The 14363-nt window shown below is 36.6% G+C and overlaps 1 protein-coding gene across 1 annotated transcript in view; it reads left to right on the forward strand.

The window, feature by feature from the left end:
* Positions 1 to 14363, forward strand: part of STPG2 (sperm tail PG-rich repeat containing 2) — a 569016-nt gene that overhangs the window by 40821 nt on the left and 513832 nt on the right. The window lies entirely within an intron of this gene.

Here is a 14363-nt window from a genome sequence, read left to right on the forward strand (position 1 = left end):
CCATCATAGTTTGGTGCCAAGAAGGATCTCAGTGGTGTAACTTGCTACCATGTGTGAAGACAGCAGGAGGACCCTTGCAGCCCTTGTTACCATTATGGATATCTGAAACTTTTGCTACTGAGGATCCCTGCAGTCTTCACTGATGCTTAACCCAGCAGATGGAGCTGTCTGGAGTCCATCTCATTGTGCCTCCATTGGAGGAGGAGACACCAGGGCTGGAGCTGCCATTCATGTCTCATAACCATGTACAAACCCAAGACCCTGACTGGACCCAGCTCTAGGAGGATCCCTTTGCCCATGACTTCCTCCTGTGGGGAAAAGGAGAACAGGGGAATTGCAGCGGCTTTTGACACTGAGGACTCACTAGCCTTCGGTGCTGCCACAGAACCCTGTGGTTTTTGACCATGTTGACCTCAGGTGTCCTAGCTTCATAGAGTGTATACTGCTGCACCCTCCCTGAAGTCAAAACCTCCTTGGTGGTTCCCCTTTCCTTTGGAGTTAGAGCCATTGTGCCCTACTCAGCTGGTGGCCTGACAATAACTCATAGGTCTTTTCCCACTGAAGATAGTCCATAAAATCTAGAAGAGGTGACTGCTCCCTCAAATGTGCAGACATCAATGCAAGGCTATAAGAAACACATAAAAAAATCAAGGAAACAGGGCACCACTAAAAGAACACTGTAATTATAGTAACTGGCTCCGAAGAAAGGGAGATCTGTCAATAAATTCAAAATTATTGTTTTAAGAAAGCTCATTTAGCTACAGGAGAACAAAGACAACTCAGTGAAATCAAGATAATAATTGAAGAAAATATGAAGTTTAACAGAGAAAGAAATCACAAAAGATAACCAGACAAATTCTGGAGCTAAAGAATACAGTGAATAAAATGAAATAAATGCAATAAAGAGCTTCAATAATAGACTCAATCATGCGAAGAGAGAATCTGTCAACTCAAAGAAAGTTCATTTGAAATTATCCAGTCAAAGGAAAGAAAAAGTAAAAGAATGAAAAAGAGTGAGGAAATCTTACAGGCTCTATAGGACATCATGTGAGAATCAATATATGCACTTTGGGAATCTCAGTAGGAGAAGAGAGAAAAAGGGGCAGAAAGAAATAATGGCTGAAAACTTCCCAAATCTTTGGAAGGACATGGTCATTAGTATTCATGCAGCTCAAAAGTCTTGAAATAGGATCAACCCAAAGGAGATTACACTGAGACACATTATACTTAAATTATGAAAAGTCAGCAGCAAAGACGGAATTTTTAATGCAGTAAGAGAAAACTGATTCATCACATATTAGACTCCTCTCCCCCAAACTGTTCCCTAAGAATATAAGTTTATTTTTCAGTAGAAACCTTGAGGCCAGTTGAGAGTGAGAGGATATATTCAAAGTGCTAAGGGAAAAAAACACAGCCAAATAAGAATACTATACCCAGAAACATTCCTTAAAAATAGGGAGATAATGTATTTCCCAGACAAACAATAACTAAGAGAATTTGTCACCCTTAGACCTACTTCATAAGATATGCTTAAGGGATTTCTTAAAACTGAAAACATGCTGGGGCGCCTGGGTGGCGCAGTCGGTTAAGCGGCCGACTTCAGCCAGGTCACGATCTCGCGGTCCGTGAGTTCGAGCCCCGCGTCAGGCTCTGGGCTGATGGCTCGGAGCCTGGAGCCTGTTTCCGATTCTGTGTCTCCCTCTCTCGCTGCCCCTCCCCCGTTCATGCTCTGTCTCTCTCTGTCCCAAAAATAAATAAATAAAAAAAAAACAAAAAAAACAAAACTGAAAACATGCTAAACAGCAGCATGAAAATATAGGACAACATAAATTCCATAGATAAAGGTACATACATAAACACATACAGATTACTATAGTAGTAAAGATAGTATGTAAATTTCTTGAACTCTAAAAATAGATATATTTTTAGCTAAAAATATATATTAAAAAAATTTTTTTTTTGAGAGAGAGACAGAGACAGAGTTTGAGCCAGGGAGGGCCAGAGAGAGAGACAGAATCCGAAGTAGGTTCTAGGTTCTGAGTTATCAGCACTGAACCTGACACGGGGCTCGAATCCACAAACTGCAAGATCATGACCTGAGCTGAAGTTGGGCACCCAACCGACTGAGCCAGCCAAGCGTCCTGATAAATATATTTTTCAATGGCACACAATTTAAAAAGAAGCAAAATGTCTATAAGAGCACAAACTATATATGCATGTGGAGGTAATAAAAGGTTAGTATTTTTGTATGTGATTAAAGTTAAATTAAAATGGAAGGTCATAATTATAAGATATTTTGTATAACTCTTGAGCTAACCATGAAAAAAACCTATGACAGGTACACAAAAGATGAAGAGAAAAAAACAAACAAATCACTACAAAAAATTATCCAGTAAGAAAGGAGCACAAGAAGAGAAAGATAAAACCATTATAAGGCACAGAGAAAATAATTTTTTTAAATGGTAATAATAAATTTCTTACTTATCAATAATTACCGTAAATGTAAATACATCAAATTCACCAATTAAAAGGCCTGTAGTGCCTGAATATATTAAAAAAAAAAACAAAAACAAGCAAGATCCAGTGATATGCTATGAGACACACTTTATTTTTTTTTTTTTTAATTTTTTTTTCAACGTTTATTTATTTTTGGGACAGAGAGAGACAGAGCATGAACGGGGGAGGGGCAGAGAGAGAGGGAGACACAGAACCGGAAACAGGCTCCAGGCTCTGAGCCATCAGCCCAGAGCCTGACTCGGGGCTCGAACTCACAGACCGCGAGATCATGACCTGGCTGAAGTCGGACGCTTAACCGACTGCGCCACCCAGGCGCCCCTGAGACACATTTTAGAATTAAAGATACACATAGGCCAAAAGTAAAGGGGTGATAAAAGATGTTTCATGCAAATAGTGATCAATAGAAAGTGGGGTTCGTTATATGTATGTCAGAAAAAAATAGAATTCAAGTTTAAAACTATCTCTAGTGACAAAGAAGGTCGGTATATAATGATCAAAAGGTCATCTCAACAGGAAGGTATAACGATTGTATATGTACTCAATATCAGTGCACCTAACATATAAAACAAAAATTGACATATCTTAAGACAAAAATTGACAGCTATACAAAATAGTAGGAATGAATACAGAAATATTTGACTTGAACAACATTATAGACCAAATAGATTCAACTGACCTATGTAGAAATTTCTACCCAAGAACAGAATATACATTCTACTTAAAGGCACACTGAACATTCTGCAGGATACATATCTTGAAAGGTCACAAAACAAGTCTTAACAAGTTTAAGAACATCAAAATAATTCCAACTATCTTTTCTGACCACAATGGAATAAAAATAGAAATCAACAATAGCAAGAAAATGGGAAAATGTATAAATACATTGAAACTAAACAACATTCTCTTAAAAATCATTGGGTCAAACAAGTGTCTGTTGAGAGATGAATGGCTAAAAGATGATGTGTTGTGTATATACAATGGAATATTACTCAGCCATAAAAAAAATGAAATCTTGCCATTTGCAACAGCATAGGTGGAGGTAGAAGGTATATTGCAAGTGAAATTAAGTCAGAGAAAGATAAATACCATATGATTTCAGTTATATATGGAATTTAAGAAACAAAACAAAAAAAAAGACAACAAAAACACACACTCACACTCATATACAGAGAACAAACTGGTGGTTGCCAGAGAGGAGGTGAGTTGGGGGAATGGGTGACATGGATAGAGGTGATTAGTAGTACACTTATCTTTAAAAATTTTTAAATGTTTATTTATATTAGACAGAGAGAGAGAGAGAGAGAGAGAGAGAGAAAGAGAGAACAAGTGGAGAAGGGCAGAGAGAGAGACAGAGACAGTATCTGAAGCAGACTCCAGACTCTGAGCCTTCAGCACAGAGCCTGATGTGGGGCTTGAACCCACGAGCTGTGAGATCATGACCTGAGCCGAAGTTGGATGCTTAACTGACCGAGCCACCTAGGCACCCCAGGAGTACACTTATCTCGATGAATGTTGAAAAATGTATAGAATTGTTGGATTACATTGTATACCTGAACGTAATTATAACACTGTATGTTAATTATACTTGAATAAAAAAATAGTCATTTAAAAAAATGAGAAGGAAAAACAATAAAAGAAAAAATCATTGGGTCAAAGATGAAATCAAAAGGAAAATTTAAAAGGTATTTTGAAACAAATGAAAACAAAACATACCAAAACTATGGGCTGCAGCAAAAGCAGTTCTCAAAGGGATGTTTTAGTGAATAATACTTACATGAGAACAGAAGAAAAATCTCAACCTAACTTTACACCACAGGGAACTAAAAAATAAGAACAAACTAAGCCAAATTAGCTGAAGGGAGGAAATGATAAAGGTTAGAGCAGAAATGCGTCAAATGGAGAACAACAAACAACAAAAAAGAACAAAACTAAGAGTTGGTGTTTTAAAAGGTAAAATTGATGAACTGTTAGAGTAAGAAAAAGACAGAAAAGACTCAAATAAAATCAGTTGAAAGAGTAGATATTACAATGGATGCCTGAGAAATAAAGTGAATTGTAAGGAACTGTTATGAACAACTGTATACCAACAAACTGTACAGCCTAAAAGAAATGAATAAATTCCTAGAAACATACAATCTAGCAAAACTGAATCAGGAGAAAGTAGAAAGTCTGAACAGACCAATAACAAGGAGACTTACTTGGTAATAAAAAAATTTCCCAACAAAGAAAAGCCCAGGACCCATTATCTTGGGTAGATTCTACTACACATTCAAAGAAGAATTAATACCAATCCTTAAAATTTTCCAGAAAATAGAAGTGGGAACATTTCCAAACTCATTTTATGAGGTTAGCATCACCCTGATACCCTAACCAGGCAGACATTCCCAAGAAAAGAAAACTACAAGCCAATATTCCTGATGAACATTGTTGTAAAAATCCTTAATAAAATATCAGCAGTTAAATAAAAAAATTGACAGCACATTTAAAGGATCATATACCATGGCTGAATGTGATTTATCCCAGGGATGCAAAGATGGTTCAACATACACAACATGATAGAACAACTTAAGAAAATGGAAGGAAGAAAACCCATGTGATCATTTCAATAGATATAGAAAAAGCATTTGATAAAGTCAACACTCATTCATGGTTGAAACTGAACAAAAGCAGTATGGAAGGATCTAACATCAATAGAAAAAATGAAAATGGTAACTATCTTAGATGATGGATATATATTAATTAGCTTGAATATGGTGATTATTTCACTATATATCAAATGATCAAATGGTACACCTTATGCCACTATCATTTTTGCTCTTATCTTGTATTTTTCATTTACATGTATTGTAAATTAAATGCCAAAATATTATGTCAGTATTATCCTGTGATACATCACTGTTATTTGCTATACATGGAAAAACTGTAAAAGATAAGGAATGGTTATAGCACAAGTCTTGGTGAGTTGGGGGAGTGGATGGTAGAAGATGTGAACACTATAAAGAGCTGAAGATTTGATTGCTGCTTAGTGTGTCCTTTTCTAGTGAAATCTAATGTATAGTCTAATTTGACCATATTTAAGGGGAAGCTAATTCTAATTATATATACTTGTAAGTACAAATTTTAAACAAAATATTGTGTTTACCTCGGGGCTTATCTGTTCTAACTATATGCAGTTAGCCTCTTTTTCCTTTAAAAATAAACTCTGAAAACAATTTTGATAAACTAAGAATATTGAGGTATCAAGGGGTATTTATAATGAAAGCATATAATATGAATGTATTGATATATTCTACATGTGTAATATAAAACTAATAAATGTTTTGTTCAAAATGAAGATTTTTTTCCTCACAACTTTTTCCATGATAGTATATTGACCTAGATAATAATAATAAAATAATAAAATCTTAAGAATAACTTTTAATTTATTTGTCCTATAATGGTAAAAAGAATAAGGAATTAAGTTGAAGTAGTTAAAAATAGGATCATAATTGTACTTGACATTTCTCAATGCTTTTTTTTTTTGTCATAGCAAGTATTTGTTTATGAGATTTGAAAAATATTGTTTCTAAAAAATTTTTAATTTAAGTTTTGAGGTAACAAGAGAAGATGGAGTCTTTTCCACTTTTTGAACTCCAATTTTTTTGGCTTACGTAATGCTAAATGGTAATTTTTCAATGATTATTAGGCTGGATTGGGCTCATAGACCATAGTTTGCTGACTCCTGAAAGAAAGATATTGAGGCGCATAGCATATAGACTTACGATTTTATTTAGATGGCTTATATCATTTTGGTGACATATGTAAAACACTCTTTAAAAGTGAGGGAGGTGGGTCTTCAGCACTTGAGAAGAATGAATGCACACTATGGGGGATGTGATAAGGAGTTAAACTGAGATGAATAAAATAGTTCCAGGTCAACAGAAAAAGATCCCAGTTGATACTGGTCAATAAAAGCTTGTTTCTATGGAGGCAAGGGTGGGGATTTGTATTATATGGCTATATGTTGTTGGAGACTATAAATATGGTGACATGGGGAGAATTAGAGAGAATAAGGATTTTCAAGGCCAGAATGGTTAACCATGGAATCAAGCCTATGTGGAGGGAATAAAAGAAATCAGAAGGGGCTTGATGGACTGTAATAATAAGGCAAAGTTGAGAATTTGGAGATAAAAATGAGGGTAAACAGGAAGTAGGTAGGATAGAGGGAATAGAAGTGAAATGGTAGTTGCCACCGAGGATACAATAATTCAGTTTTATGGGGAAGAAAACTGACAAAACCTTGAGTGTGTTGTGCTTTTGTGATCTTGTTAAATTACCATTTGTTAAGTAGAGACCTGGGGTGTTGGATGGTGAGCCTGGTTCAACAGAAGACCACAAGGGAACTAAAATCTAACTCTATTACTCACAGGTGGTGGAGGAGTTACAGGGCATGATCTTGTGGGGAGGTCAAGGCAGGGTGCAGGCAGAGAGTGCGGTAGAACTTCTGGGGCATATACACTTATTAGGGTCCATGTGTGGAGTGCTTTGGGGTTCCTGGGCTACATATGGATTGGTCAATTCAAACCTAAAAAAGTGGAGTTTTAGTAAGCTTCAAGGGAATCTCATCTAAGGGGTAGGCAAGGGGAAGGTGTGAGTGAGTGAGTGCTTTTCACAAAGGCTGTTGGGGGAGTCATGCCTGGAATTTACATTTACTTGTGACTCTACAGTCTTTTATCTAGGGCAAGCCCTCAAGGGAGGGGCTGGTGTCAGTTCAAAGCCCCTGCAGACTGGCCACAAAAAAATGGATGCTGAATTAGCCATATGGAGTAGTTTAGCTAAACTGTCAATATGTGGATGAAGGTTGGATGAACCCTATGGTTTACCACTTTTTCTAGCTGCCCTCTAGGAAATGATGCATAGGTTTTCTTTGAGTAACAAACCCACCTGGGATTGCTGAGACCTTCCTGCCCTTCAGTTTAGCACTTAGGATGGGGAAGTATAGGGCTTAGGGCCCATTCTCAAGCACACGTATCCATGGTCTTTTGCTTTTCTTTCTATTCCCTTACTCATGAGATCTTTCTCTTAGGCAAGGAGAGAAAAAGCATGGAAAAACAGCCTCTCTGGTAGTATTTTCTTTTTTTGTCTTAATGCTTGATCTCTAACATTAGTTGATTACAGGAAAATGAGTTTTATTCTGTATATCCTTTATAGTCTTAGCTGCCCAAATGCAGATGAATAGAAATGAGAATATGGAGAAGGATTTCAGTAGTGGAGTGCTGCAGGATTTTCAATAGACTGGAGAAATATCTTCATTTTGGGGGCGCAGGGATGGGAAAAAGAACAAGGAGGAGTGATCAGCTTTAAAGATGCTAGGAAATAACAGTTTGGAATACTTCTCCCACATAATAAGAGCAGTTGCAGCAAGTGTAGTATGACTCGGGAAAGTTGGTAAATTTGGTGTGGAATAGGCCGACTAGCTTCATTCCATTTTTTCCTTCTTTAAATTCAGCTGATGCACTGACTCCTACAATAGATGGTACCTACAAATTAATTGTAGGTAGTGATTCCTCAAAACTCTCTCAGAATGCTCTTTACTTACATGGAGCCAATTGATCCTTCTCTTGTTCCCCTGGATCTCACTCAGATTTCAGGCTTGTATTTACACATTCATACTCTTCTTTTTGCTTATTAGACTTTGACTTCCCTCTAAGGTTTTTATGTTTTCACATCTTTACAAACTTCTTCCTCTGAACTCTCTGGGTCTAGCTAATCCAGGGCCTTCCCTTCCCTTTACTTCCATGTAAGGGGAAGTTAACACACATTCTAGAAGAGGGGTGTAGTCTTATTAGATTTGTTTCTCAACATGTTCATCTTTCTCCCCCCATGCTATGTAAAGCTTATTTCAAAATGCATTTCTTTTTAAATTTAGAAGCTTGCTTTGTTTTGTAGAGACCACTCTTTTGAGACATATTTCATATATCACAATTCATCCATTTAAAGTACATAGTTGAATGGTTTAGTGTATTCACAGAGTTGTGCAACCATCATCACAATCAATTTTAGAGTATTTAACTCATCCCGATTAGCAGTCATTACCATTTTGCCCCCGTCCTCCCAGTTGTGGCCAATGTATTTCTGTCTCTGTAGATTTGCCTATCTGGACATTTAATGTAAATAGAATCATACATTATTTGTCCTTTTGTGACTGGTTTCTTGGCATAGTATTTTCCATGTCATAGCATGTATCAATATTTCATTTTTTATAGCTGAATAATATCCCATTACATGGATATACCACATTTTGTTGATGTATTTATCAGTTAATAGACATTTCGGTTGTTTATACTTTTTGGTTAAGAATGGAAATAATAAGTATAATACTATGCTAAATAAAATCATAAGAATGAGCATAAGAAGGATTCTGCTATGAACATTTATATATACGTCTTTATGTGGGCATATGTTTTCATTTCTCTGGGATATACACCTGGAAGTGGAATTGTTGGATAATACCATAATTCTTATGTTTTAGCTTTTTGTGGAACTGTTTTACAAGCAGCAGTACTATTTTACATTAGGGTAAAACTGAAGGTTCAATTTCAACATGTCTTTGCAACACTTGCTGTTGTTTGTCTTTCTGATTGTAGCCATCCTTGTTGGTGTGAAGTGATATATCATTGTGGTTTTGATTTGCATTTCCCTAAAGATTATTGATGTTGAGTACCTTTTCATGTACTTGTTGGCCATTCATATATCTTCTTCAGAGAAATGTCTCATTAGAGTCTGTGCCCATTTTAAAATGGATTGTCTGTTTTTATTACTGACTTGTAAGAGTTCTGTAAATTTGATTTGCTTTTTTCTGGGTTTATGATTAATTTCTTTTTTTCTAATTTAAAAAAAAATTTTTTAACATTTATTTATTTTTGAGACAGAGAGAGACAGAGCATGAACGGGGGAGGGTCAGAGAGAGAGGGAGACACAGAATCTGAAACAGGCTCCAGGCTCTGAGCAGTCAGCACAGAGCCCGACGCGGGGCTCGAACTCATGGACCCTGAGATCGTGACCTGAGCTGGTCGGACGCTTAACTGACTGAGCTACCCAGGCGCCCCATGATTAATTTCAATAACATTATTTCTTATATGTGAAATTGTTAAAAAATGTTTATCTTATGTCCACAATTAAACCATTATTTCTGGAAGATGATAATCTTTCATTCTGCTTGTTTTTTGATATAACTATAGTTAGTGGAGTGAGGTTAATGTTTATTAACACATTTTGAATAAATTGATTACAGATTTGAAAAATGAACAGTTTTATTTAGTTTTAAAAATGTTTGTTTCGGGGCGCCTGGGTGGCTCAGTTGGTTGAGCGTCCAACTTTGGCTCAGGTCATGGTCTCACAGTTTGTGAGTTCCAGCCCCACATCAGGCTCTGTGCTGACCACTTGCTCAGAGCCTGGAACCTGCTTCAGATTCTGTGTCTCCTTCTCTCTCTGCCCCCCCCCCCCCCCCCCCCCCCAGTTCAGGCTTTGTCTCACTCTGTTTCTCAAAAAAAATAAATCAATGTAAAAAAATTAAAAAAAATGTTTGTTTCTTTATTTTGAGAGAGTGAGCATGTGCACGTGCATGAGTGGGGAGGGGGGACATAGAGAGAGGGAGAGAGAGGGTCCCAAGCAGGCTTTGCACTGTCAGTGTGGGACTTGGTCCCACTAACCGGGAGATCATGACCTGAGCTAAAATCAAGAGTCAGACTCTCGGGGCGCCTGGGTGGCGCAGTCGGTTAAGCATCCGACTTCAGCTAGGTCACGATCTCCGGTCCGTGAGTTCGAGCCCCGCGTCAGGCTCTGGGCTGATGGCTCAGAGCCTGGAGCCTGTTTCCGATTCTGTGTCTCCCTCTCTCTCCGCTCCTCCCCCGTTCATGCTCTGTCTCTCTCTGTCCCAAAAATAAATAAACGTTGAAAAAAAAAAAAAAAAAAAGAGTCAGACTCTCAACCGACTGAGCTACCTAGATGCCCCAAGCAGTTTTATTTAAAATTTGAATTTAGGGAAAGAATTCTTAGGTTTTATCTTTCCTTCCATTTATCCTAATGTCCTGGAAGAATAAATTTAAAGCAATAAAATAATTAAATACTCTAGTGTCTTTGGATTTAAGCATTTTCTTATGGTGCCACAAAATATAATATGAATATAATATTTTAATGAATGATTGTGAGTTTTTAAAAATTTATCATATCCCTGAGATGTGTTTAATTCTGCTATGTATACAGTGTTGTTTCAGTACATGTTTTGAATATATTATGGTGTCCTACTCTACTGAGAACTTCTGTTAAAAAACACAATATTACCTTTTATTCAACCTGAACATTTTCCACAAGAATCTTTCTTGCTTTTGGCCATGCATCTTCATTAACTTCCTTAATGAAGTCCTTAATATAGAAAGACATTAAATAATAGTTTCTATTGACGTTCTTTGATTTGGTAATGCAAAATTTATGAGGTTGCTATAATAACTTCTTATCTGTTAAAAAACTGAGCAAAATTTCACTAGGTGGCGCCAATATTTTGGATTTTATGGACATAAAACTACTTACTCATTTCCCATATTCATTAAAACAAATGTTTAAACAGTATGTGGCAAGATATGAAAATATGCTTTGTAGTTCTCCTGAGCAAACCTAAATTGGAAATTTTAGTTTTTTGTCTGTTCTGCCAAATGGAAATAACTTAGCAGTATGTATTTAAAAATGTTATTTAAATTCTGGTTGCAAAATAAGTTATAGAGCTATCATTCCATTTATCTATATAAAGTTATGAAAACAGAATTTTATTTGTTAAAATTTTTTTTAATGTTTATTTATTTTTAAGACAGGGAGACAGAGCACGAGTGGGGGAGGGGCAGAGAGAGAGGGAGACACAGAATCTGAAACAGGCTCCAATGAGGGGCTCGAACCCACGAACCGTGAGATCATGACCTGAGCCGAAGTCAGATGCTTAACCGAGTGAGCCACCCAGGTGCCCCAAAACTGTTAGAATTTTAAAAGTTACATTTAAAAGGTATAATTTATAAATTAGGTTTCCCTCTGAATTAATAGATTATTTAAGATAATTTATTAATTTTAAGTAAGATCTTAAGTAGATTTCAAGTAGAAAGGTGTAGTTTCAAGTAAGTAAAAATATGCTTATAAACATTAATGATGATGATGATGATGATTTTTTAAAAATTTTTTTTTAACGTTTATTTACTTTTGAGACAGAGAGAGACAGATCATGAACAGGGGAGGGTCAGAGAGAGAGAGGGAGACACAGAATCTGAAACAGGCTCCAGGCTCTGATCTGTCAGCACAGAGCCCGATGCGGGGCTCCAACTCATGAGCCGTGAGATCATGACCCGAGCTGAAGTCGGATGCTTAACCTACTGAGCCACCCAGGCGCCCCAATGATAATTATTTTTTGAAGCCTGTCATTATTACTAATGGCTTTCTCTTATGGGTGGATTGTTCCATTATTTATGATGGAAAGGTTTTACCTTTTCACTTATCATTGCTAGTCTTTAATATTTATTAAATTACCTGATTACTTAGCATTATTAACAGGTATTTGGGATTTTATTGCAGTTAGTAATATGTAGTGGTGGCCTTGAAATAACTTAAATTTGAGGATAAACAAAGATTTAGGAGGACTTGCACACAATTAAATGTGTTTTTCTTTCCTAAACACAAATTAGTGGTTTGTGTAATGGCTACTGTGTCTAAAAGTTGGAGTGCAAACTTTTTTTATTTTCTAAGTTTTCCAATTTTTAAATCAGGGTTTCAAAGAGGAAAGGAAAGGTGTCAAGATGGGAGAAAAAATTATATGTGAGAAATGGAGTGAGGAAGAAGTTTGGAAACATTTATTGGTCAGACAGTGGTTATTTATCCTTTGGAAGAGCATCTGATATTTTCAAGCCTAATCATAAAATGATTGGTATTGTTACTCATGACTTTTATATACTGAAGTCATGCTCATTCATGGTAAAATTTTAAGAACTATATAAAATAAATAAAACATTATTGATTTAGTGGTGAAGAGTTCAGGCTTTAGACTCACACTCCAAATTCTTACTCTAGCATATACTAGTTGTATGATCTTGGGCAAGTTATTTTGCCATTTTAAGTCTAAACAGTTTTCCATCTAAATTTCTTTTTTTTTTTTTTTTTTTAAATTTTTTTTTCAACGTTTATTTATTTTTGGGACAGAGAGAGACAGAGCATGAACGGGCGAGGGGCAGAGAGAGAGGGAGACACAGAATCGGAAACAGGCTCCAGGCTCTGAGCCATCAGCCCAGAGCCCGACGCGGGGCTCGAACTCACGGACCGTGAGATCGTGACCTGGTTGAAGTCGGACGCTTAGCCGACTGCGCCACCCAGGCGCCCCCATCTAAATTTCTAAAGTATAAATAATAGTATCTGCAAAAAGGTTGTGAGAATCCAATGAGATGTAATTATATATACACACACACGAATTGCTTAACACAGTGTCTGACATTTGTTAACATGATAAGTGATACATATTACTATTACTCATTTAATGAATATTTTTTGAATAACTACTCCATGTTGTGAATAGAAAGATGATGAATAATACAGAGGCTCTTAAATCAAGGAGTTCACACTTTGATAGAAGCTACAAATATGTGCAAAAGTTTTCAATAATACTCAAATCAGTTACAATGGGACTTCAGAAGAGAAACTCATTGGTTCTTCTTGGAGGATGGCAGAAGTCAGGAAAGGATTTCAAAATATGTTTGGGTTGTGTTTTGAAGGATGGGTAGTTATTTGGATGAAATATAACATTGCAGGTAAAGAGAATGTGCAAAGCCATGAACATTTGAGAAAAGCGATCTTTTTTTTTATCTAGAGGTGATGATGAACCAGTAAATATTTTAAAGCAGGAAATTCACAACAGCTTTGTGATTTTAGAAAAGTAGGACAGTTAACTGTGAGTCAAATGTATGGGGTGTACATAGTGATTCACATAGTGAATTCCTTTATTAAGATGGTGAAATGAGGAGCACCTTGTGGCTCAGTCAGTTGAGCATCTGACTCTTGATTTTGGCTCAGGTTGTAATCCGGGGTCTTGGGATCAAGCCCCATGTTGGGCTCTGTGCTAAGCATGGAACCTGCTTAAGATTTCTCTCTCTTTCTTTCTCTCTCTCTCTCTCCCTCTCTCCCTCTGCCTCTCTCCCTGATTGCTGTCTCTAAAAAGAAAGAAATAAAATAAAGATAGCGAGGTAACCCTAGAAATGATGGGAAAGTGACATATATTTGTATGCTAATATTGGTTTTTATCTAGTGATTAATTTGATGTAGGAGGATGAGTGGGAAGTATTGAGGATGACTGCTAGATTTCTCACTTAGAGTACTATGTGGATACTAGAGAGAGTTGGAGAGAGAGCATACAGAAAGCATGTCATTGTGTGTGTGTGTGTGATGTGTAGTTCTGGGAAATCAGATTATTTTAAGCATCTGTTTGTTATATAGGTAGAAATGTCTTGAAGGTTGTCAGAAAATTGAGAAAAATCTGGATTGGAGATTTAGGAATTAGTCTTCGGGCTAAGTTATATAGTCCATAAGGAATGAGGATTGAACCTGGAGGTTGACAACCTTTAATGAGTAAGTGGAGGATCAGGAGAATCTAAGAAAGAAGCAAAGAAGGAGGATTAAAAATGGTATGAGTAGAATGAGGAAGAAATGATCTCATAGTAGCCAGAGGAGGATTGTGTATCAAGAAAGTGGTTGCCATCTGTGTTACATACTTTGGATAGATTAATAAACATAACCCAAGTGGTGCCTGGGTGGCTCAGTTGGTTAAGCATCCAACTCTTGATTTC

Source organism: Puma concolor, chromosome B1 (genome assembly GCF_028749965.1).
Source record: "Puma concolor isolate L17-30 chromosome B1, mPumCon1.1.hap2, whole genome shotgun sequence".
NCBI lineage: Eukaryota > Metazoa > Chordata > Mammalia > Carnivora > Felidae > Puma > Puma concolor.